The following is a 25,568-nucleotide window of genomic DNA, read 5'->3' on the forward strand; positions in this document are numbered from 1 at the left end:
ATTATAACTAGTACATTAGATTTAATTAAGTCAAATTTATAGGCTAAAAGTTGCATTTTTTTTATGAGTTGTAGTACCCTCAAGTAACTTGTGTAAAGTACATTTATGTCATTAAAAAGAGAAACCAAGATGTCAAGATTTGAGACTACTTGTATATGTGAACAAGAAAAAAATCCTGTGACAAATAATTATCCTAAACATAAACTTGTTCCTAGAGGAATGATTCTTAATATGAACCCTGTATCTATGGTACTTTAAGCTCTACTTTTTCTTCACAATAGCCTTGTAAAATGGTAGCACAAGGATTATCATTCCTATTTTGATTGAAGAGGAAACTAAGATCCAAGTCAGTCAACAGTCATTTTATTTATTTATTTATTTTTACTGAAAAACCCATTTTCTCTCCCTGCTACCTTTCTCTATATCTCATTCTGTCCCTTGAACTGTCTGGAGGTAGGTAGCACATTTCACAATATGTCCTTTGGTATTATGTTGGTCATCGTGTTGATTGTAGTTCTTAGGTCTTAAGTGCAAAAAGCATCTATTAAGCACTTAATATGTATCTGGTGATATAAAACAAAAGGTAAAAAACAAAAAATTCTGCCTTCAAAGGGTTCAACTTCTAATGGATAAAATGGATAAAAACATAAGCAAATAATGCTATAAGTATAAGATATAGTGTATTTAGAAAGTGATCTTAGAAGGAAAACAAACAATTGGGTGTTTGTTGGGGATCAGGAAAGGCTGCCTGCAGAAGATGGAATTTGAGCTGAAGTATTGTAGGATGGAGATCAGAAACTAAGAGGTCAAATATTGAGGGCAAAGACTTGCAGCCAGAAAGATGTTCAGCCTGAGGAACTAAGAAATTCTAAGTAGTCTAGGATGGCAAAATCAATTTGCTCATGGACTTGTCTTAGATCAAACAAGTAGGAAGGTGAATTAAGACTGGAAGTTAGGTCTTCTGAGCTCAGAACTTTGTCCACACTGTCTTTTTAAAAAGCATTTATTAAGCATTTATTGTGTGCCAGGCACTTTACACATCTCATTTGATTTGGTCAGCTGTGACAAAATTCTGGGGAAAACTTTAATTTAAAAATGAAATATTCATATAAGATCTTTAGAAAAAGGGCAATATCCTTAGAAATCAAACAACAGTAATGAGCTGGTATTTCAAAAAATTTGTCAGGGCCTTAGAATTTTTATGTTTTTTTTTTTTTTTCAGTTTATATTCTCTTGCTTTCTAAAAAAGACTGAGGCAGCTTATAGAATTAATTACATAATTAACCTCCCCCTCTCCCCCTCCCCCCCCAACAACAACCAGGACAATTGAAAATAAGAAACAGAAGAAAAACAATTTAAAAGGACCAGAAGAATAGAGATTCCCAGGAACCTGGAATGAATTAGTTACTGCAGCTGAACAATGACTTTTAACTGTGACTTTTCAAAGCAGGCAGAAAGGGAAACAGTTTGGTTTATGTAGTTCTCATTGTCTGCTAAGAGGAAGCACACACACAAGTCTATGAAGGCAAATGTTTTCCTGGCACTAAATTCAAGGAGGAATTTGTTACGTGGATCCTTATATAAGAGACATTGGATAACATAATGGGTAATGTCTCCAACATAGATTCTGCAAGAACATTTTTCAAATGACTGCTTCCTATATTGACCCTTTAGGAAAGCAGAGGATATAACATTAAATCTCAACCCAGGAAAGATCTTTCTTCCTAGAGCAAAGATAACAGCGTTTAGGTACATTGCTTTCTGATTATCTAACTGAATGCACCCAGGAAGCAAAAAGAAGGGCTAAAAAGCAAGAGTTCCTTTGGGAAATGGAAGGTAAAGGGATATGTGTGTAGGGGCAATTTGTAATGGGCAATAGGGATGATCAAAAAGAGACATTGTCAGGAATTTGGGATGAACTAAAACTAATTTGTGCAGCTAAACATCCTGGAACTCCCTGAAATGAGAACACATGGGGTCAAGTACATGAGTGAAAGTTTGGCCTTGGCTTGGAAGGAAAAAAAAAAGGCTATTTCCTCAGAAACTGAAGGAGTTGAGGATTGGTGATAGCAGAGGGCTTTTGGCTTATGGAGGAAGAGAGATGAGGGAATCAGACTCTTGAGTCCAATCTAATGTTATATAGTGGGAAGAATTCAAAAAACAATTAAAAACAACTGGGTATCAGTCCCAGCTCTATGGCTTTATGAACCTTATAAATTACTTTATTTCTGAGCCTTAATTTCTAAAGATGTTAAGCATCTTTCTCAAATTTATCTCAGAGATGGAAGAGAACACAAAGACCATTCAATTCAATTTGTACCTAAACAACATAATCCCACATTTATGAAGTTGTCAGCAGCTGTTGGAACTTAATAAATGCTTGACTATTAAACCTCTATGTTGTGTCCAGTACTGTGCTAAGTTCTACCTAAAGGAGCTTATTCTCATGGGAAACAATCTACAAACATCTCAGGGGAGAGGATGAGGAAAGGCTTCCTGAAGAAGGTAGGACTTTAGCTGAGATGAGGAAAACCCCAAAAGCTCAGATCAGGAAGGGGAGACTTTCTGGTCCTGGAGGACAGCTAGTGAAAACCCTTAGAGTTAGAGATGAGGAGGGGCAGGACTTGCTGAATAGCAAGTGGAATAAGGGAGTAAGGTGTAAAAAGAGAGACAAGCTTTAAGAGTTTACAAATTGGAGGTAATGCAATTATTATTATTATTTTTTTTCACAAAAGAGGAAATGCTGGCTTTGAGAGGGATGTGAAAGGAGGATTCAAATCCAGGTATCCTGACTCCAGTATCCTGCTCCCTATAAGGGAAACCTCCAGAAAGAAAAAGTTCACTTACCTCTTCTAGGTGTCCATTCTACCTTTAGAGAGCTTAAGGCAAAGTTTACCTTTCTGTGAATTTTGGATCTAGCAGAACAAGTTTTACCCTTTTCAAGGTGATAATGGCTCTCCATATTTTTAAAAATGGCTATCCTCTCCTTGAAGTCTTACCTTCTCCTGGCTAATTATCCTCTGGTTATAATATCCCAGAAGGGAACTTTCCCAACTTTACATAAATGATGGAGTTGGTACCCAACTCAAGTTTGGCTCTCAAAGGCAACACTGCCCTCCACTAGGACATGCTGCTGCCAGCTTTTCACCCACTTCTGATAGGAAATGATTTCAAGACTTCACCATCCAGGTTATAGACACCTCTCCTAAAATGTGGCAGCCAGAACTGAATGTAGCATTCCAAAATGATCAGGGCAGACTATGTCAGTATCATCTCCTTAGTTCTGAACATTGTTATTTTCTGATTGCAGCACATTATCCTTTTTTTTTTTCCTGATTCATTGAGCTTTAAAGCCACTAAAATCCCAGGATCTTTTCTCAGATGTATTGCTTTTTAATCACTTATATGCAAAGTACTATGCTAAATTTGGGGGATATAAGAAAATTAAAAATCCTTCCTGCCCTTAAAGGGCTACCATTCTCCCGGGGACTGCATTACATAAACAGATGAAGTAAAAACAGGGTAATTTTAGGAGGCAGATAGCATTAACACTAGGGAAAGCTTGATAATGCAACTTTGCTTCCCCTTTTACCAGGTCTAGAAATCCAGAGTTAAAATCATTTTTCAGCTACACTAATTCATTTTTAATATCTAGTAATCTCTGTTTTACTCCTTTTAAGTTGGTTTTCTTCTGCTTTTATTTTCACTTGTGTGGATTTTTTCCACCCTTCCCCTTTAGATGCAAGTGGCATTTAAACTAGGACTAGAATGAAATTAAGAATTCTAGGAGGTGAAAATGTGTAGGGAATGAATTTTAGACATAATAGCCTGTAAAAGGTATGGAACCAGGAGATGGGATTCAGATTTCAGTGAACAGCAAACAGACCAGCTTATTTGCAACATAGTGTTTTGTAGTAATAGGAAATGTCACTTTTCAATAAACTCCTAGAGTTGCTTTTTACCTCTAGAGACGAATAAAAAATCTTTAGTTTGGCTTTCAAAGCCCTTCATGCCTTTCCAGGTTACTTTTATGGTACTCCTTAGTCTTATGATTCAGTGGCAGACTTTTCGCCGTCCTCCCTTGCACAAGGCTCTCCATCCCCAGACTTCTTTGCACTGGAACCCCTCTCAGCTTCCTAGCTTTACTTCAAGACAAAGTTCAAATTCCACTTTCTGCAACAAGCTGAGTCCCTGCCCCCACTCTTTCCCTGTGAGATTACTTTCTTTTACATTGTATGTATTTTGAATGTACAAAGTTATTTGCTGTCTTCCTGGTTTAGAATGTTAGTTCCTTGAGGGCAGGGAACTTGGTTGTTTTACTTTTCAAAAAAATTTTTTGACCCTCTATGCCCAGTGCTTCGTGCTGTGCCTGATAAGCTTTTGCTAAATACTTGACTGAAAAATCTATATTTTTGAAGTTTGAAGACAGATAATGTTTATGTTTCAATGTGTCACCTGGAGTCCCAGTAAATGTAAAAGTAAAAGTAAAATTCTCTTCATTTTGAACTCCTATTTTTAAAAGTATTGATGAATTTTGTTCTAGCATGATATATATGTACTGGCCCCCAAAACAGTAAAGCTAAACTTATTCAAAAGCTTGATTAGTGCTTAAAACCTTTTTACTTCAATATTTATTCATATACGTTTTACATATTTATTCATAATATATTCATTTCCCATTTACTGATAGAAGAGATAGCTGTGGTTTATAAATTAGTGAATTTATCCCATTTTTTTAATCTGAGGTTTTTTCTATTTAATAACTTTATGTAGTTTTGAATAATAACATTCTTTTAGTTCTGCTTTGTACGCTTTATATTGCTTCATGCAAATCTTTTTTTTTTTTTTTTTAATTCTTCAGAGTGCTTTTTCCTTTTGAGGCAGTAATTTTATTTCATGTGTACTCCACAGTTTGTTTAGCATTCCAACTATGAATATCTTTTTTTCCCCTTTGTATTGCAATTTGTGCCACTATGAATATTTTTGTATAAATAAGTTACTTCTTGTTAATAATTTCCTTAAGGGCATCAAACCAGAAGTGGGATTTTTGGGTCAGAGAGTATAGGCAGTATTGTAATTTACATAATCCCATTTGCCAGAATCATTAGACTAATACACAACTTCATCAACAGAAAATTAGTAAACCTATTTTCTCATATCTCCAGCAATGAATTTTGATATCTGAGAATTGTTTTTACTTGCATTGCACAGAGTATTAGAGATTTTCATTACCTTTTTAGATATGTGTTGATCCATGGAGCTTAAGAACTGCTTACTTTTCAATCACTTTTTTTTTTGGAGAATGACAAAGATTTGCGTCAATTTGTTATAATTTTGGATCTGACTTTCAGGAAATAAATTTTTTTGTAAGGATTCCCCCTTCTCCCCCCCAATCCATACATTTTCTTATTCCAGCTGCATTTGTGCAAAATTATCTGGTATGGATTTTAACAAAATTCTCTGCAAAAGGGATTAGATAACTACTTTGTAGAGGATAGGACTTTAGTCAGCCAACTAGCATTTACTAAATGCCTACTATGTGCTTGGCAGTGTGCTAAATTCTGGGAATACAATGAATAGCAGAGAACAGACCCAGCTCCCAAGGAGTTTTACAGTGTTATGGGGGAGCAAACAACTAAGTACAAACAAGATATGCAGAAGATAAACTGGGAGTAGTCCCAGAGTGAAGGCACTAAGGTGAAGGAGGTCTGGGAAAAGCTTCTTACAAAGGGTGGAATTTTGGTTAAGACTTGAAGGAAACCAGAGGAGATAATTCCAGGCAGAGAAGATAGCTGGGAAAAGTCAAGAAATGGAGTGTCTTGTTTGGAAAACAGCAAGAAAGCTAGGGTTACTGAATTGCAGAATATGTGGTAAGGAGTATGTTGTAAGAAGCATGGGAAGATCAGAAAGGACCAGGTTGTGAAGAGTTTTATCCTTGGAATGAGGAAAACCTGGGTTCAAGCCCCATCTCAGACATTTACTAGCTTTGTGATAAACTGTGCAAATCTCTGACTCTGTGCCTCAGTTTATTCACCTCTAAAATGAATGCTTTGGATATTAGATGGCCTCTAAATTCCCTTTTGACTCTAACCTATAATCTGATGATCAGCAAGATTTGTATGGAAACATACATTGTAATCTTGTCCTTCAATCAAGCCTCAACTACAAAGTACAGAGGAAGAAAATTCTTTATACAGTAAAGATAGCTTGGGACGACTGGATAACAGTCTGGCAGAAAATAGGGTTAGGTTTGCAACTTAAATCATATATCACAATATTTTCCAATGTATAAATGAGCTTAGTTAAAAAATACTATTAAAAAGTTAGGTGATATCACTACTGTGGAGGAATCCTGAATTTCTGAATTATTTGTGACAAAAATAGCATTATAAAAAGACAAAGTAAACTACTTCTATTATGTGAAATTCCAAACCTATTATGTTAAATATGCAAATGCATTTACAGTCCTACCATGGACAATACTGAGCTAAGTGGTGAAGATAATACAAATATATATCCTTTAACCTCAAAGAGTGTTTGGTAACCTTGTTTTCCAAATCCCAAAACAGTACATACAACATGACAAAGAATATTCTCATCATAAAGCTTCTTTAGAATTGTTGTTTTTGAATAAAATTAAATTATAAGATTATTCCTCCCTTCCACCCCTTTGAAATGTATTCTCAGGAAAATTCAAGGCATACCATTTTACTAAATGATACTAGTACACATTCACTGAGGACACTTTCAATAATTTGTGGGTACAAAGGCATATGTCAACATATGCTACATATGAGCTAATACTTGATTCTTGTTCTTCTAACTTTTATACTTGTGTTAAAAGCTCAGCTTAAACATAATGACAAGTTTACTAGACAATCTTTACATAAGGCAAATAGTTCTAGACCTTGCTATTCCTATACAATAAACATTACTATTGACAATGATTTTTATATTTTTAAATTTAAGTTATTTAACTTTTATTATAATAATTTTGACATCTTATTAAAGCCTGATTTATTTTAGTGATTAGTGTGGCTTTCTTTGTTTAGAAATATAGAATGACTTGTGCCTGACTGATTGTGCAGTCATGACATAGCTGAGGTGAAGCTCCAACATTAAACATTGTGAAATAAATCATTTTCACATTCTTGCTTAAGTGGCTATTTTAGTGTGGAGAAGCCCATTTTCTGTCGAAAGCTAACGCTAGTGTTTCCTTGACCCAGGGTCTCTACAATTTTTGAACAACACAGGTATGATAGTCTAGGAAAAGAGCTTTATAAATAAAAGAAAGTCCTGTAGAAATTAAAAAACTCTCACCCCTTTGAAGAATTCTGGACAAAAGTATTCAATTGGCACAATATGATTCACAGGTAGCATCAATGTACTATCCATGGCTTCCTTGTTGAAGCAGTAGGGATACTTTAGAAGGGTTGGCTTAGCCTAAATACAGAATATCTAGATTCTTTCAAAAGAATTATAAATGCCCATTAGCCTTTTAATTTATGGAATTTAGTATGGAATTGTTTTTTTTTTTTTTAACTAATAAAACAGCTCAAAACTTTTTCTCCTTTCATGTGAGAAAAAAATGAATTCTAGCATATTTATTATCTTTGGAAGTACCTAGCAATAAGGATAACTCTTTATTTTGATCCCTCAAATTCATATTTTGTAGAGGCAAAAAAGAATAAATCTGTATCATTTATATCTTCCTTCCCTTCCTTACCTTCTTTCCCTTCCTTCCCTTCCTTTCTTCCCTTCCTTCTTTCCTTCCTTCCTTTCTTCCTTCCCTCCCTCCCTCCTTCTCTTCCATTCTTCCTTCCTTCCTTCCTTCCTTCCTTCCTTCCTTCCTTCCTTCCTTCCTTCCTTCCTTCCTTCCTTCTTGCCTGCCTCTCTATATTTCTACTACCTAATTCAGTGTCTGAAATATAAGGGATAAGGAATTAACTTGTAGGTATAGGGAACTACCAAGTGAGAAAACTCCTTCAGCCAGTGCAGGTCAAGACCTCTGAAATTTATAGTTTTAATTGTCTAGAACACTAAGAATCTGTGACTCTGTCTTATAGCCAAAGGTGGGATTTGAACCCAAGTCTTTCTGCCTTCTAAGCCAGCTTCTTAGCCAAGATGCCATGATTCCCCAAACTGGAATAGGTGCTTAAATGTCCAGCAGCATCTCAGTGGCCAATAAATATTTATTTATTAGCACCAATTAAATGTCAAACAAGTACTAAAGTCTGGAGATTAAAAAAAAAGGTAAAAGAAAGACAATCTCTGCCTTCAAGGAAGTTACAATCTAATGGGGAAAATCACACAAAAGGGATGTGATGGAGAAGTCCAAAGACTTGTAGCTTGATGTAAAATGAAGAGATGGCTAATACAGCATTCTCCTTAGAAGGACATTTAGGGAAAAGATCATCCTTTTGCCCTCTCTTTAGAAGGGCAGAGAGTTGTTTGTCCTTCTTCCTGGAAGAGGACCATGACTCAGGGAGATGATGCCATAGAGTACCAATGAGGTGGAGTACCAAGGCTGATACTAATCTTAGCATCTCACAGGATGCTAAGGTTTCTGTTGCTAGGATTCCTGAGGGCACAATGAAGACTTCCAAAAGAGTGCAGCAAGTTTGAGATGATTTGTGTACATTTCATTCATTTTTATCCTCCTCTATCCCCTTGAGTAAAGAGACTTTTCCCTCATCTTTGTGGCCCCACTGTGTCCTCCTACACATAAAACATACTTGTTTGTGAATTGAATTGACTTTCTGTGGAGGGCAGGAGGTCTTAAGCTATTATCCTGTGTTCTCTTAGATGTCAGAATCTAAGTAACAAATAACCACCCCCCTCCTAATTTTTTTAATAGGTAAGTTGAATTTTTGAAGCAATAGTCATGGTTGTAAAGGAAATCAAATCTGAAATATTTCTATTTTTGTTAGGCACATTATTCTCATGTTAGTCTTAGAAAGAAGCTCTTCACTAATCTCAGTTTCTTCTACTTAATTTTGTTACTTTGACTTTCCTGAATGAGGAAGATGGCCTGGCTATAAGACACACTAAATGATAGCAGTATTAGTTTTGCTAAGTTTGGACTGAAATCAATTTCTAAATAACTTCCAAGATCTTATTTCTTTTGGCATGATATCTTACAGTGTAGTCAAAGGTCAGAACTCAGTAGTGGAAGATACAGGATTTTTAGACTAAGTAGGTGTATAGTATTGCAATCAAGTCAACCAGCACTTATTAAGTGTTTAATGATAGGAATTTGGATGTGATTATTTCATTATATTCTCAGTGAGCTATGATATTATAAGATGTATGAGTAGTATTGAGGAAATTAACTTTCAATTCAAAATGGGGTATAACTTGTGAAGAATTTTTTTAAGATTCTTTTTCCAAACCCCAGAAGTCTAGGGCAGGCCACATGGTGTATTAGAAAAACATAGGAGTCCAGAGATGTAGGTCCCAAGTCTGATTCTGTCATTAACTAAACCCATGACTCTTCTACGCTCTAGAATTTATTACTCTCAAGCATCTAAAAATTGAGGCTGTGATATCATGGGAAAAAGAATTGGATTTGCTATTTATTATCTGTGTTATCTGGCTTGTCACTTACAGTATGGGGTCCTTAGTTTCTGCAAATGTTAATAATGCAGTTGTTTGGATTAGACAATCTTTAAGAGTACTTTCAGCCCAAATCTATGATCTTGTGAGGAAACTGGGCTTAAATAGTTTTTAAGAACTCTTCTATACAAATAATTTGATAACTTTACATAATAGATAATTTATACCTCTTGGAATCAGATTTGGATCTCTATGTGTGAGTGTATATGCATACATATTTATATATTATATATTTGTATATATTCACTTTATATTGATGTTATACCAATAGCTTAGGACTGTACTGAGTTTTAGATACTTCATATATTTATATATATCATATATCAATATGATTTATGAATTTTATAATTATATTTCATATTTATATATTACTACATATTATATATAAAATTTATAATTATATAGTTATATATAAACACATGAGGTATCCCAAAAATCTTAGTGTATACATATATATATATACACACACACACACACATACAGATATATCTCTCTCTAAATATGTGTGTATTTATATATACACTTGTCTTCCCTCAATGTTAAGTCCTTGTAAGTGCTTATTAAATATTAATTGATTGTTTGGAAAGGACTTTATGGAACATCTAACCAAATTGCTTTATATTGCAGAAGGGTAGGCTAAGGCCCAGAGAGGTAAAATAATTGGATGAGTACTTTTTTATTAAGCCCTTATTATGTGCCAAGCCCTGTTCTAAGTGCAGGGGTTACAAATACAAACCCTTTCTTTTAGGGATCTTTCTAATGGGAGAGATCAGGGAAGGGAGTTATGGTATAGATGGTTATAAAGATGGTAAATGAAATTATATATTAGTCTTCTTCGGGGGGTATGATGCTCTTTCTGAAGGTGATCCCACAGATAATAAGTGGCAGAGTTGGGATTTGCATCCAGGTCCTCATGCCTCCAACTTACTTTTTCCCCTATGCCAAGTTGCTCCATCTCTTCTTGTCTGGTATGTCCTATTACTCATTAGAGTTTTTTCCCAGAATGTAAAGAGGAGCTGGAGCCCACACAACTTTTCATTGCTTATTAGTAGTTTCAATGATAGAAGCTAGTCATTAAAATAAGTTATTTTGATTATTTGGTAATGGCATTTCTATTCTTCATTGGTACAGAAACTAAGAATTGACAGGCAAATTATAATTGGGGCAACTCTTCAGGGACAGGAGGAAGCTGACCAAATCTGTGGAACCAATCTTGAATTTACTGAACATGGATTTATTTGCTGACAGTAAGAATTCTACCATAGGAAATAAACACTGTCAGCAGCAACATCTTCAGATATGAAGGTCAGCAATATTTTATTCAGAATATCATTTTTTACCTAACAACAATTTTATAAGAAGAGATAGACCCATTTACAGGGGTTGAGAAGAGTGGGAAAGATTCCCATCTCATCAAAGGACAATGGTGAAATGATTAGTTATATTCCAGACCATATTTGACTTAGTCAAAAATGAAAGATGCTTCTTTTTTCAGAGGCAGTATATATTGGATAGAACACTAATTTTGGAGATGGAACATTTGGATTCAAATCACATCTTTGCTATCTTTATGATCTTAAAGTCACTTAATTCAGTTTAATAAGCATTTATCAAATACCTGATATATACACACATGGTTTTATATATGTATAATGTTTCTACACATGTTTGTGCAGGTACACATACATGTATAGTACTGTGGTAGATACTAGGGATATTTAGATTTAAAAAATGAAATAATCCTTGCCCTCACAGAGATTTAATTTTTGTGGGGGGATTACAAGACAGATTTGGAAAAAAAAACAAAAAACAAAAAACAAAAAACACTACAAAGAAAGTAAATATAAAGTAAAAGAAGGGAAATCCTAACAACTGGAGGGATCAGGAAAGTCCTATGGTGGAAAGTAGCCCTTGAGCTGAGTTGGAATTAGGAATTCCAAGAGACTGGAGTAAGGAGGGAGAGCATTTCAGGTCTGGGTAACAGTCAGTGCTAAGGTCCAGTTAGTCAGGAAGCATCAATTAAACTCTTATTATATGCCACGTGCTGTCCTCATTGTCTACAGCTATAAAGTGAAAGGGTTGGATCTCTGAGGTCCCTTTCAGTTCTAAATGCTAGAATTCTTTGGCTTTTCCCTCTTTGCATTTTCTGTCTATCAATAGCTGATAAATATTTACTAAGGACCTATCAAGTGCTGTGCTAAATGCTGGGGATACATATGCAAAAGAAGAAAGACAACGTCAGCCCTCAAAAAATTTACAGTATTATGGGGGAAAGACTACCCACAAAAAGAAACGGAAAAGTGTCTGGGCCGAAGAACAATTGAAGAAGTGATGGAGAAATCAGGGAAGTCCGGGAGTAGTAAAGCCAGGTGAGAAATGAGAAAATCTCCAGAAGAGCAGAAAGAAAATAAATGATGAAAATTTTCATTCCTCTTTTTGTAGCTGTCCTGGGAAAGACTTTCTGATGGCTTTTTGGAGCCCTGGACATGAATTCAAAGCTATGCTCACCTTCAGGACAGGGGCATTGAAGGAAGTTCTTAGATAGTCATAAGCTGCAATGGCTTCCACTCCTGAAATGTGGCGTTTCAGATCACAGTCCTGTGGTCTGGAAGGGCAAACTAGAATCTCTTAGAACCTATACTTAGGAGGAAATCATCCATATTCATCAGATCCCAGACTTAGAAGTAGAAAGAACCTTAGCGGCATCCTGTTGAGCCCCCTTCAGCCTCAGAGATCCAACCCTTTCCCTTTATAGCGGTAGTCAATGAGGACAACATTTGGCTTATAACTGATGCTTCTTGACTAACTGGGCCTTAACACAGATTGTCACCCAGACCTGAAATGCTCTCCTTTCTTCCTACTCCAGCCACTTGGAATCCTAATTCCAGACCCAAGGGGAGAAGAGTTTCAATAAAGGTCTTGCAGGTAGTCGGGTCTGGGATTTGAACCAGGTTCTCTGGCACACATACACACAAAAGCCTTCCCTCTCTTCTGCCCTGTTGTTTCCAGAATTCTGTATTTCAGACATTCAGTAAACCTTTATTAAGCACACTCTGTATGCCAGACACAGTGCTTAGACCTAAGCAGATAATTCTAAAAAGTTCTGCAAGGCCCCGGGTCGAGCTACTCCTAGAATTCCAACCATGAGCATCTAGGACTCTGCTGGAATGTTTCCAATCCGGGGTTACTTAGTCTCCCATAATCACCAACTCTGGGACAGCTGCCCTCTTTTTCTCTCTGGCCTGCTCTATGTGCTACCCCGGGTCAGCAAGACCTGCCTTCAAATCTTCCTTCTGACCTTCAGCAGCTGGGTCACCCCTGGCAAATCATTTGACTTCTTTCAACTGTAAAATAGGAACGAGGGTGCTGGGGTACTTAGCTCATAGCTGTGGAGAGGGAGGCTTACCTGGGATAAGGGAAGTTTAAAAGCTGCTGTTTCTTTTTTTGCACGTCGGGATTCTGTATGGGACCCCAGTGAAACATATGGAACACTTGGAAGATTTAGAATGTTGGTGTCTGAACGAATGGATGTCCCTTCTGTTCCTTAGCTGGTATCTACCACGTGCTAGGCTACCATGCGAGTTAATCACTAGCCACACAAAGATCAATCATATTTGCTGCGGCTCAATTTCCCAGGTTCTCATCCACAGCTTTCCTGCGTCCTTTGGAAAAGGGTTGCTTTACTTAATTGGGCTACAGCTGGATTGAAAACAACCCAGGAGAAAGGTAGGAAGAGGCTTCCAAGCTGGAATTAAGCTCCAACAGTTAGAAAACGTTCACTTGGATCTGATTTTCATTATCAACAAGCACCTATTAAGGACTTAGTTTGTCACCAGGGATGCAAATAAAGACAAAAACACAGTTCCTGCCCTAAAGGAGTTCACATTCTAATGGATAGACAACATGCTATTAAGTATATACAAGATATATGCAAAGTAAGTAGGAAGTAATTACTAGGGAAAGGCAGGGGAGGGGCCTACGGGAGGGGTTTTGGAAAGACTGGCAAAGAACTCTTGCAGGCGCTGAGATTAGACCTGAGTCTTGAAGAAGACCTGGGACCCCAGACAGCACAGGTGAGAAGGGACAGGGTTTCACGCATGTGGACATTCACCACCGCCATCATCAAGGGCACCGTCTTCCTCCTCCTCATTAAGCTTTTGTACCACACACTGTGCGAAATATGGGGATATAAATAAAGACAAGAACGTAGTCCCTGACTTCAGAGGTGCTCACATTCTAAAGGGGAACAGAATGTGCCACTATAGAACATACAAGATATACACAGGTGTGTGCATGTGCAAATTATATATAGAGAGATAAATATATCATGTACGTATCTACAATATAAAGGGGAGGTAATCAGAGAGAGGGAACTAGCTGGGGTGGGGGGTGGCAACTGGGAAAGACCTCTTGTTGGAGGTGGGATTACAAATGAAATTATAAAGAATAAAAAGAAGGCAGAAGATTGAAGTGAGAAGAAAGATCATTTCAAGAATGGGAGACCGAGATGAAAAGTTATGGAGTTTGGAGATTTAATATCCTGTGTAAGGAACATCAAGGAGGTCAGTGCCATTGAATCTTTGAGTTGCAATGCAGCAATTAAAATATCCATGGCCTAGGTTTGGGATTTTTTTTTTTTTTTTTTTTTTTTTTTTGTCCTGTGAGTTTTCCAGGATCATTTGCATAAGTCCCTTTCCTTACCTGCTGGTAAGGTTTAGGGTCAGAGTTCAGCCTGCTGGCTGAAGGGATAGAAAACAAGATGAAAGTATTCAATAGACAACTTTGTTTCTGTCTCTGACTGCAAAATAAAAGCTGAACTTTACATCAACATCTCCACTAAGGGTCTACTGAAGGCATATAGAAAATTCACACAAGATCCATTTTTATATGGCTTTATAAGTCCCAAGGTGGGTAAGGAAAAAAAAATAAACAAAGGAACTCATACTTGGAATGTGTTCAGTACCATTGAATGGCTAATTGTTTCTTATTTTCATTCTTCCTTTTTTTTTTTCTTTTTGAATAGAAAATCCTTACAAAACATCTATTCATTCTACAGGTGAACATTTCAGGAATACCAGATACTGACCTTGGCAAGTGTAATGGAGTGAGACACAGTGATTGATCTGTGTATGCTGTTGCTAACATTTATTTTGGTATTTCATATAGCAGCTTAGGAATATTTTAGCAATAGACGAGGAGAATTTATGATTTTTAATTAATGAACACAATCAGTACTTGGAATCAAAGATAAATAAATGGTCAAAATACAGTTCAGACTTTTATAACTTGTCTTTCCCTCAAGGAAAAACTTTTTTTGGTCTTTAAAAAAAAACAATTTCTCAGCATAGAAGCTGTTAATTCTTAACTCTTTCTTTTTGTATTATTGTTAATCCGTTTAACGGCTTGTGTAACCAGCTATCCAAGAGAGGAGGTCAGGTAGGGCTAGGGAAAGAACAGTTCCTGATTGTCATAACTGCCACTGACTCTAGATGGTTGGTGCTACTGAGAGAGCTCCTCTGTTTTTTCATCTATAAACAGACTTAATGAGGGAATTTCAAGACAAAAAAAAAAAAGTATAAAGAAGAGTGTGAATGTATAAATGTATAAATTTGTGTTAGGAACACTTCTGGCCCTCTGGTAAGCCTATGGGACTTGCTAAAGAATGTTTGTTTGTTTTAAATTACATAAAGTAAAATTCAAGGGATTGCAAAGGAAATCAGCTATACTGATTATAAAATACTAAAAACAAAACAAACCAATTTCACAGACTTTTAAGAACCCATAATAAGTTAGTCCAAGACTGGAGAAGGAACCATGCCTTTTGTTAACTAGCATTTGTTAAAAATATCTATTACTTTTTTTGGAAGTGGGAAGAAGTTATACTCACTATTCAAAATCGAGTGTCAATCTCTATGTGTCAAGTACTGTGTCATGTTTTGAGGATACAAAGAAAGGAAAAACAACAATGGCAACAATAACAAAAACAGTCCCTGGTTCCAAGGAACTCACTGTCTAATGGGAAGGCATCATGCAACTATGTACAAATGAACTATGTACACAGGATGAATTGGGAGGATGTGTCAGAGGGAAGGCACCAAAATTAAGGACAGTTGGAAAGGGCTTCTTGAAGAAGGTGAGATTTTTAGATAAAACTACAAGAAAACCAGGTGAAGAAGGGAAGAATTCTAGGTATTGGGGGCGGGGGTCAGCCAGTGAAAATCCATGGGAGTCGAGAGATGGGGTGTTTTGTTTTAGGAATAGCAAGTAAGCCATTGTCACTGAATGGTTGTATTTGTGGAGGGAATAAAGAGACTGTAAAAGGAGGCAGGGCTAGGTTATTAAAGGATTTAAAAGCCAAACAGGATTTTACATTTGATTCTGAAAGTAATAATAACTCCCTCCCCCCTTGTTGGGTCTATTGAATAGGAAGCTGTACTTTTTTGGATGATCAGATTGACAGCTGAGTAGAAGATGGACTAGGTGGGAAGGAACTTTGAGGCAGGGAGGACCTGCCAGAAGAGTATAAAAGAAGGAATGATGTTATGAATAGATGACTGATTGAAGATGGAAGGTAAGAGAGTGGGGAGTAAAAGATGTGGCTTAGGTTACAAGTCTGAGAATCCGCGAGGATGTCAGTATGTTAGGAAGAGATTGGGGGGAAAGATAATGAGTTCAGTTTTAGACATGTCTACAACTTGTCTATAAGATAGTCTGTTTAAGATGTCCAATAGACAGTTGTTGATGCAAGTCTGCCCTAATTTTTTTTGCTATTTTTATCCCCAGCGATTAGCACAGTGCTTAGCTATACATAGCCCTCACTTAATAACTGCTTTCCCACTCATTCATTCAGAGAACAAAGCTGTATGTAGTAGACTTGTCCCAGGATATCACAGCTATCTATATAAGAAGAGGGAGTGGGGAAGAGGTGGTTGGAAAAAGTGGAAGATGCCTGGACAGGGAAAGCAACCCTTGTCTGGAAGCTATAGATGGCTGGTATGCCTAGGGGTGGTGCGATGGCTTCTCTGACTGCTTTCAAAATGGTAGCTCCAAAGGAGGGCACTGGAAGGGCAAGACAAGGTTTGCCTTAACCATATTTGAAGTTCTTTGTGGACAGTATCTAATAATATAGCCTTTAGCACAGGGTATTAGAACATAAATGAGATATCTAGATATTTGTGGGTGGTTATCCCAGAGGAGACAATGATTTAAGATTTTAAAGACAATTTGAGGCTGATATTCTGAAAATTGGGCTTTTGAAGAGAATGTGTATAGCTTCTTTCTCTTTCAAAAGAAGTAATAGATTCTTTATTAATCACTGAGTCTTCTCAGGTCCAGCAGCTCACTGCATTTCACTTCCTTCATGAAGGCCTAGGAAAGGTAATTGAATTCTTCCTAATTTCACTCTACCAAAGCTTTTAGGAGCCTTGATTTGCTATCATAATATCCTGGTTCTTTTGCTTGCCTCTGATATGGATTCATTCGTTAATTCCATACTGCTTCACTGTTTGCTCAGTTGTCTGTCTGTAGAAGTATGGTTTGTTTTAGGTTTATTTAACTTGATCTGAAGAATATCTTGTAGTACTAAATTCAGATGTCTTTTCTTGAAGATAAGGAGATCCTATTTGGAGGGCTCCTTTTCTTTACCGCTTTCAAGTTTTCCCCCCAAAGTTGAACATGCTTTGCAAAGTGGTTTTAAGCACTTTAATTCTCATTAACACTTTGGAATGTCCCCTAGAAGACTATCAGCTATGTGAAGGCAGGCCAGGTTTTATTTTATTTTAGGTCCCCCATAAAAGCTAAAGAGCTAGGTTGAAAGACCTGAACTTCAATTAAATAATTACCTCTAGGCACTTTGAGGTAATTTTCAGTATGTTAAATGAAAGCATTTTCTAGTAGTTTGGCATCTTAAAGTATCTTGACATTTTGAAGTGTAGTTATCCCAGTGAAACAGAAACTTCCCAGATTTCCCTGAGTTGTTGCCTTCCAAGAAAGAAAAGATTGGGTTCATTCTTTCATCAAAATCCACTTATCATGCAGCTGTTTCTTGGGAGCTGGGGCAATTAGGCTTCACAGTGTTTAGAAGACTGAGCTCAGACTCAGGAAGACTCATCTTCATAAATTCAAATCCCACTTCAGACACTTACTAGCAGTGGGCAAGTCACCTAACCCTGTGTGCCTCAGTTCCTCATCTGTATAATTAATTGGAGTTCCTGAGGTTTCTCATCTATAAAATGAGTTGGAGATCCTTTGAAAGGTAAAATCCTTTGTTAGATCACGTGCCAGTTTTTCATTTAAAAAAATATGGTTGTAAGTTCTCTCAGAATCAGTCTGCTCATTGGTTCTTGTCCAAAATGTATTTCATTTGTCCCAGCATTGGGAGAGCGAGAGTGTAAGGTTTAGCTGCCATTCTGTTGAAGAAGTTATCATTTCATGAATAAAATTTGGTAGCTTATAGCCTACAAGTATTTGGGATCTTGGTGAAAGGCACGAACATAATACAAAAAGAGGCAAAAGTCACTTCCTGCCCTCAAAGAGTTTACAGTCTAAAGGAGGGAGAAAGGAGGAGATGGGGAGACTGCATGCAAACATAGATACAAAGTAATTTCTATATGGAATAACTGGGAAATAATTTAGGGAGTGAAAGCACTGGAATTAAAGGTGTTAGGGAAAGCTTCTACTAGAAGATGGGATTGTGAGAGAGAAAATACTGTTTTAGAAACAACTCGGGTGACTAAATGAGAACCTTGTTTTCTCGGGGCAGGGCATTCCAAGCTGCCCTAATAGCAATACTAATCTAGTATTCAACTTTCCTTTTAGGGCAAAACAGCCCTCCATTGGCCCAGTTAAAATGAGGCAAAAATGTTGATTGGCTGTGTGCTCCAAATGGATCTGAAAAACTATATAAACCAAATCTGAACATAGTAGGGAATTTGCTATCTCCTAGCACTCTTCCTGTGTTTTCACTTTATATTTCTTTGCCTTTCAGTTTGGGTAGCTGATTTAATCTTTAGTCTTGTGGATCCCCCCTGGTGGGTGAGATTCTCCTTGAGCTCTCCTGGAACCTAGGGTGAGAAATTCCCCAAGCCTGGAAATATGCTAATATACAATAATGTACAATATATCTATGAAGTAAATACAAATTATGTGTGTGCATGTGTGTGTGTGTGTGTGTGTGTGTGTGTGTGTGTGTGTGTGTGAAGGATCTGTGTAAGTCAGAAGATTGTGCTTGAGCTAATATTTTATTTAAATAGTTTTTTTTTTTTTTGTTGGGATGTTCTCTATTTATATCAATTAACTTTCCCTACTACCTTTTCCCTTTCAATCCTTTGTAACATAAGATTTTAAGAAAAAAAAATCCAAGAAAAAGTAGAAGAGAAAATTTAGGCCAGACGAATTGATATGTTAAAAAAAAAAAAAAAAGTAAACTGTTACATTCCATATTCAGCCACATTGCTTCCTCTACTGAGGAGGGGGGAACAATTTGCTTGAACTGAATTGAAAAAAACTAGGGATTTTAAAAGGTGAAGAGGGAGTATATTCTAGGCACTTTTTTGTGTCTTTCAAAATATTTAGTCTTGTAAATCAGTTGGTGAAATTGGGAATCACAACCTGGTTTCTGTTTCTAACTGGAAAAGCTTCTAACAGTCCTCTAAATTTCATTTGTGTAGGTAGCTTCCTGGTGTGGAAATTCCATTCACTGATTGAGAAAGCAACTTATTTATAGCTTATCCTGTTGGAGTGTAAAATGAAAATTGGCATAATAACTCGGGCTTGCCATACAAGCTGATTAAGAGAATACATTAGCTGTGACTTCCCATATGCCTCAAGCAAATTACAAATAAGGTGCTATATTTATGTATTAAATCCTTAGATGTGGTACTGGATTTCCTCAATTCCACGTTCTGTCAAAATATGGGAATCTGACACTGAAGGTGATGGAAATTTCCCACTGAGTCATTTTATTGGAGGTGGGGTTGTGACCTTGCCAAAATTAATTATGTGCTTCTTTGACTAAAGCTTTGATTTCTTTAAAACAAAACAGAAATGGCTGCTAGATTTCTTATTTCTCATCCTGCACCACACTTAATATCTACCAGTGTTGATGATAGGCCTAAAAGCCTGTTTTTAGATTTTCCCGATTCAAAGCCCACATGTAAATTTCTTCAGCAGAGATCATAGAATCCTTGCTAGTTGGAGTGGAATTTCTATCATCTCTACTTGACACTAAACTCTGTCTGGCTCCTCCTAGGAATGAAGAGCGTTGCAGCTTTCAGTACATGAAGACACTACCTTTTCAAAAAATATCTTTTGGCCTTTAAAATCGGAGGGAGACAGGCTCATACTACACCGACTGAGCGAAGAGTTAAACAGGCAATTTCACAACTAGAGAGGGCCTTTGTGGGTTATTTGCTTTTGCTCTCACAAAGCATATTTAACCTTTGCTGTGGCCTGTTTATCCAGCCGGGCAGAAGACCTTCTCTATTTAAACAATGAGAGTAAAAAGGTGCAAATTCGACTGCTGCTTCCCCACCCAGCTAGCCCCGAGGAGGAGCTGGCCCCACGGTCCCCCTGGAACCATTTGAATGCTAATGTCTTTGAGCACGACCATCTCTCTAGCACTCAGCCTTTTGTCTTTATGATAATCCTGCTTCCCTTTCCTCTATTTCACCTCCTTTTTTTTCCTTTTCCTTTTTTTTTTTTTTGCCTTTAGGATCTACTTTTGTTTTTGACTGGATTTAAATTCCTTGGTCTTTCTTACTGCTTTTATTTGTTTTTATCCATTCCCTTGTAGTCGCCTCTGAAGTAACTGCAAACGCCTGTCAGTTTGTCCTACCTTTAGGTCTACCTTTTGATTGTCCAGTGAGAGGTGTTTTTGCTAAGCATTATTTTCTTCTGATCTCTTAAATACGTCAGAAAACCAGCCTTGAATTCATTGGGGATATCTGCTAGCTTGGATTAAGAAAACAAACAATTTGTGTAAGGCCTGGATTGTGGGATAAACCCCACCTAAAGAAGTAAGATTTACATATGTTTTTAAACCTGTTTCAGGTGTTTATTATTTGCAAACTGAGTCCCTTTTTTTTTAGGCTAAGCTGATTTTGAATATATTTTGATGGTTCCACCTCTCCTAGAAACCTACTCAAACTCTCAATTCAAACATTTATTGACAGCTGGGTTTCCAGCTTTTTTACCTATCTGCTGGGGTGCCAGTCACTAAAAAAAAACAAAAAGATCCTACATAGGCCCAGCATGGAGAGGCTTACTTTCTGAAGAAAAACCAAATCTACAGATTAATATATAATATAGACCAGTTTAATTATACCAATACCAATAATATAAATAGATCAATTTAATATATACCAAGAAGGCAGATTTGGGGGAGGGGGAAAGTGGGAAATCACTAAAATATGGGGATTGGGAAAGGTTGTGTGTAAGATGGTGGTATCTGGGCTGAGTTTTGAAGAAAGATAAGGGTTCCAAGAGGTGGAAATGAGGAGAAAGAGCATTCTAGATTTAGTCACAATCCACACAAAAGGAGGGAGGATTTGGAGAAGGGTGGAAGGATACAGTTTTACAGAAAGGAAAATCTGAACAATTTAGAAAAGTGGATTTCATTGCTATGTTCTCGAACATAATGTCTATAACAACAACAATAATAAGTAGCATTTGTTATACACAGTGCCTTAAAGTTTGCAAAATGCTTTATGGATCTCATTTGAGTCATTACTTTGCTCCTGCTTATTTCCATATTTTGGCAAGTCTCTTTGATTTAATTCTAACAAATCTCCCAAATTTCTGTGTAAGAAAAAATTTTAATCTATTTTATTTTTGTTTTTTAATAATTAAAAAATTTCAACATACATGCAAGAAGGTTTTTTTTTTTTTTTTAACATTCATCATTGCAAAAGCTTGTGTTTCAAATTTTTCTCCCTCCCTACCTCGACCCTCCCCTAGACAGCAAGTAATTCAGTATAGGTTAAACATGTGTGTAATTCAAGAATATTTTTTAAAAAATTAGAAATGGAAATAGAAGTCCATATTACTTCTCTGTTCCATTTTGTGTTCAGTTTCTTCTATGAAATTACACCTACCTCTAGTTGAAGAGGAAATAAGGGATTGGATTGTTGGTAGGAATGTGAAATTTGATAAATCAGGTTAAAGATACTGTAGGATCATAACTTTAGAATTGGAATGGCCCTTTAGGCCCAACGTCCCAAATTTCTTCCTTCCCCTTTTACATATGAAGAAATTGAGGTTAAGAAAGTAAAACTGCCCCATGTCATGGACAATTTAATGATAGTTTATCCTTTTAAAAGGCTTGCCAATTAATTACTTCAATAATTTATGAAATAAATCTATTTTATAGGTGATGGATGAAATTAAAGCTCCTATTTGCTCACAGCAGTCCATGTTATGTATTAGGATTCTGTTTAATTCAGTAAATTTTAAGTTCCTATTATCTCAGGCACTGTAGCAGGTACAATGCTAAGTCTGGGAATACCTAGACAAAAATCAAGTAGTCTGTTCAGTAAATATTTAAGTACCTACTGATAGGTAAAGTGCTAGGTTTGGAAATACAGAGATAAAAATCAAGTAGTCTGTTCAGTAAATATTTAAGTACCTACTATGTGACAGGTACTGTGCAAGTACAGTGCACAGGTCTGGGAATAGAGAGACAAAAATAGTCTGCAGTAAATATCCAAGTATCTACCATGTAACAAGCACTGTGGAGGTATAATACTAAGTCTGGAAATACAAAGACAAAAATTTGATAGTCGTCTCTGGGAACTTACGTTCCTCAAGAGAGAGTTAACAGATAATGCATGAAATAAACAAAAAAATTATATAAAAAGTTTAAATGCCCCATAATTTGGGATATTATTAATTAGGGGTGGGGATTGATTGGAGGTTGCCAGAATAGATTTCATATAGGAGTTGGGACCTGAACTGAGCTTGGGAAGGAGCTAGATTTCTTAAGAGACAGAGGTGAGGAAGGACTATCTCCCAGCATGAGAGATAGCCGGTGAAAAAAGGGGAGGACACAGGAAGTCAAGTCAAATCAAATGCCTTTTTAGGTAAAAAGGAATAAAGCCTCATAAGCCTGAAAAAGCAGGCTGGAGCCAGATTGTGAAGGGCTTGAAATGTGGAACAGAGGAGTTTAAATTGCAGTAGTGGCCTGTACTCGGGGGCTGTTTTTTTGCCAGCTGTGAGCAGGATGAATTGGAAAGGGGAGAAATCTGAGGCCGGGAGACCAATTAGGAAGATAGTGGAGTAGTCCTAGGGAGAGGTAATGAGGGACTTGAGCTGGAGTGGGGAATTTGTTTTTTTGTTGGTTTTTTTTCCCCCTTACTGAACATAAGGGGATAGATGTGAGGGATATTGTGGTAGAAATAACAAGTCTTAGAAAATGATTTGATATGAGAGGGAGGGAGGAGGAAGAGGGAATCCCTTGTGTTAAAGTGAAAGCGCCTGAATTCCATCTCTGGCACTGACTGCCACTGGGGAGTTCAGGACAAGTCACTTAATCATTTTGGATCTTATCTGTCAAATGGGTGTGGCTTGGACCATTGTGAATGTAAATTCACCCGAAACAGAGACAACAGGAAAGTTTAGAAGAGGAGTGGATTGAGGCAGGGAGGAAAAGGATGAGTTTGGGACAGGTTTAGTTGAGATGCCTGTATTGGCACAGTGTAAATATTCAGTAGGCATTTTGAAATCCTAGAGAATGATTTTTCTAGAGTCATATGTCCTATTGTCTGTTATATGGAAATTAATTTCAGTCTTAAGTTTTTCTGATTCAGAAAAACCTCCCTATCGCCCCATGCCAGGCTCAATTTCTAGGTTATAGGCACAGAAACAGGAAGGAAGAAATGTCTACCTTGAAAGAGCTTACACTTATTTATATATGTACATATATGTGTGTGTGTGTGTGTGTGTGTGTATGACATTCACCTGATATATATGTATTTTTTTTTCTCTCCTACCTCCCAAGGAAATGTAAACTCTTTCAGGCAGACACTATATATGTATGTATCTCTGTGTAAACACACATATTCACAAGAAAATTTGATGAGGGAGAAGGAAGACAGTAATATTTAGGGATGTCAGAAAAGGCTTCTCTTTGGAACTTGAGCCGATCTTTGAAGGAAGCTAAAGATTTTAAGAGGAGGGAAATAAAATGCTATATATGGGGACCTACAAACAGATCAATTTGACCAGGACAAAGAATAAGTAAAGGGTAATAATGAGAAATCTTGAAAGTTTTAAAGAGCATCAGGAAAAAGATTTGAAGAAGTAAAAAATATATATATAGCAATAGCTATGTATTTATATGTCTATGTATGTATTTAAGAGAATATGTATATATTTATATGTTTGTCTGCATCCATGTATTTATATATTACATGTTGATAGCTGTTATATATAGGTATATGTACATATATGTACTTTTTCTAAATATTTCTTTGTATCCTTCCCTTTCCCCAATCATGAAAAGTCATATTATTTCTTTTTAAAAAGAAGAAAGAGGGGGGAAAATCTACATAATCAATCACTACTTCTAAAAAAAAAACCCTCAAAATGTATTGAAAAAAATTGGAAATTTATGCAATGTTCCTTATAGGTAGACCTCCCACCCACAAAGAAATGGTAAAAAATGCCTTCTTTTCTTTTCTTTGAAGTCATGCTTGTTCTTTGTAATTTTGCAACATCTATTTACAATTTTCTTTGTGTTTGTTGTTCTTCATTTTACATTGTTGTCCTCATTGTGCATATTATTATTATTATTATTTTGCTTAGGCAATTGAAGTTAAGTGACTTGCCCAGCGTCACACAGCTAGAAAGTGTTCAGTGTCCTAGACCAGATTTGAACTCAGGAACTCAGGTCCTCTTGACTTCAGGGCTAGTGCTTTATTCACTACGCCACCTAGCTGTCCGCATATATATATATATATATATATATATTTTTTTTTTACATATCTTTGTATCAGGTTAATGCAAGTCTTTCCATGCTTTTCTGTATTATCCATATAATAATTATAATAATAGTGAGCACTTACATAGTCTTTGAAGATTTATAAAGCATTTTACAAACATTAACTCATTTTAGTCTCATAGCAACTCTAGGAGGCAATTATTCCTTTTTTTACAGATGAGGAAACTGAAGCTCTCAGTCAATAAACATTTATTGAATGTCTTCCATAAGTCAGGCACTGCATAAACCCTTGAAGATACCAAAAGAGACAAAAGACAGTCTCTTCTCTGAGGGAGACTTCAAACAAGCAAATTTATACAAACTATATACGAGATAAATAGGAGATAAGAGAGGGGAGGTGCTAGAACTAAGGGGCTGGGAAAGATTTCTGATAGAAGATAGTTTTAGTTGGGACTTAAAAAGAAACTAGGGAAGGCAGTAGGTGGAGAGGAAAGGGAGAATATTCTAGGCATGTGAGGCAACTAGAGAAAATGGTGGAATTGGAGAGTTGGAGTCTTATTAATGGAACATTGAAGAGTCGAGAGTCATTGAATTAAAAAGAACTGGGCAGAAAGTGAAGTATAAGAAGACTGTAAAGGTAAGAGAAGGCTAAGTTATGGAGGATTTTGAAAGCCAAACAGGGGACTCTTTGTATTTGATCCTGGAGGTGATTGGGAGGTACTGGAGTTTATTGAGTTTACAGGGGGCTTAGGTAGCTGGATTCATGTCCTCCAGACCCTAGGCCCAGTGCCCTCTATCTACTGTACCACCTGGTTTTCATTTCTTACAACTCAGTAACTTTCCATTACATTCACGTTCCACAATTTCATTTAGCCACTTTCCAATGGATGTGCAGCATTTTTTTCTACCACAAAAATTGCTGCTATAAAAATTTTGGCCTACATGGGGTGTTTATTTTTATAAATGACCTCCCTGTACTATATACTTAGTAGTAGATTCTCTGGGTCAAAAAGTATGC

This window comes from Antechinus flavipes, chromosome 4 (assembly GCF_016432865.1).
Source record: "Antechinus flavipes isolate AdamAnt ecotype Samford, QLD, Australia chromosome 4, AdamAnt_v2, whole genome shotgun sequence".
Taxonomy (NCBI): Eukaryota; Metazoa; Chordata; class Mammalia; order Dasyuromorphia; family Dasyuridae; genus Antechinus; species Antechinus flavipes.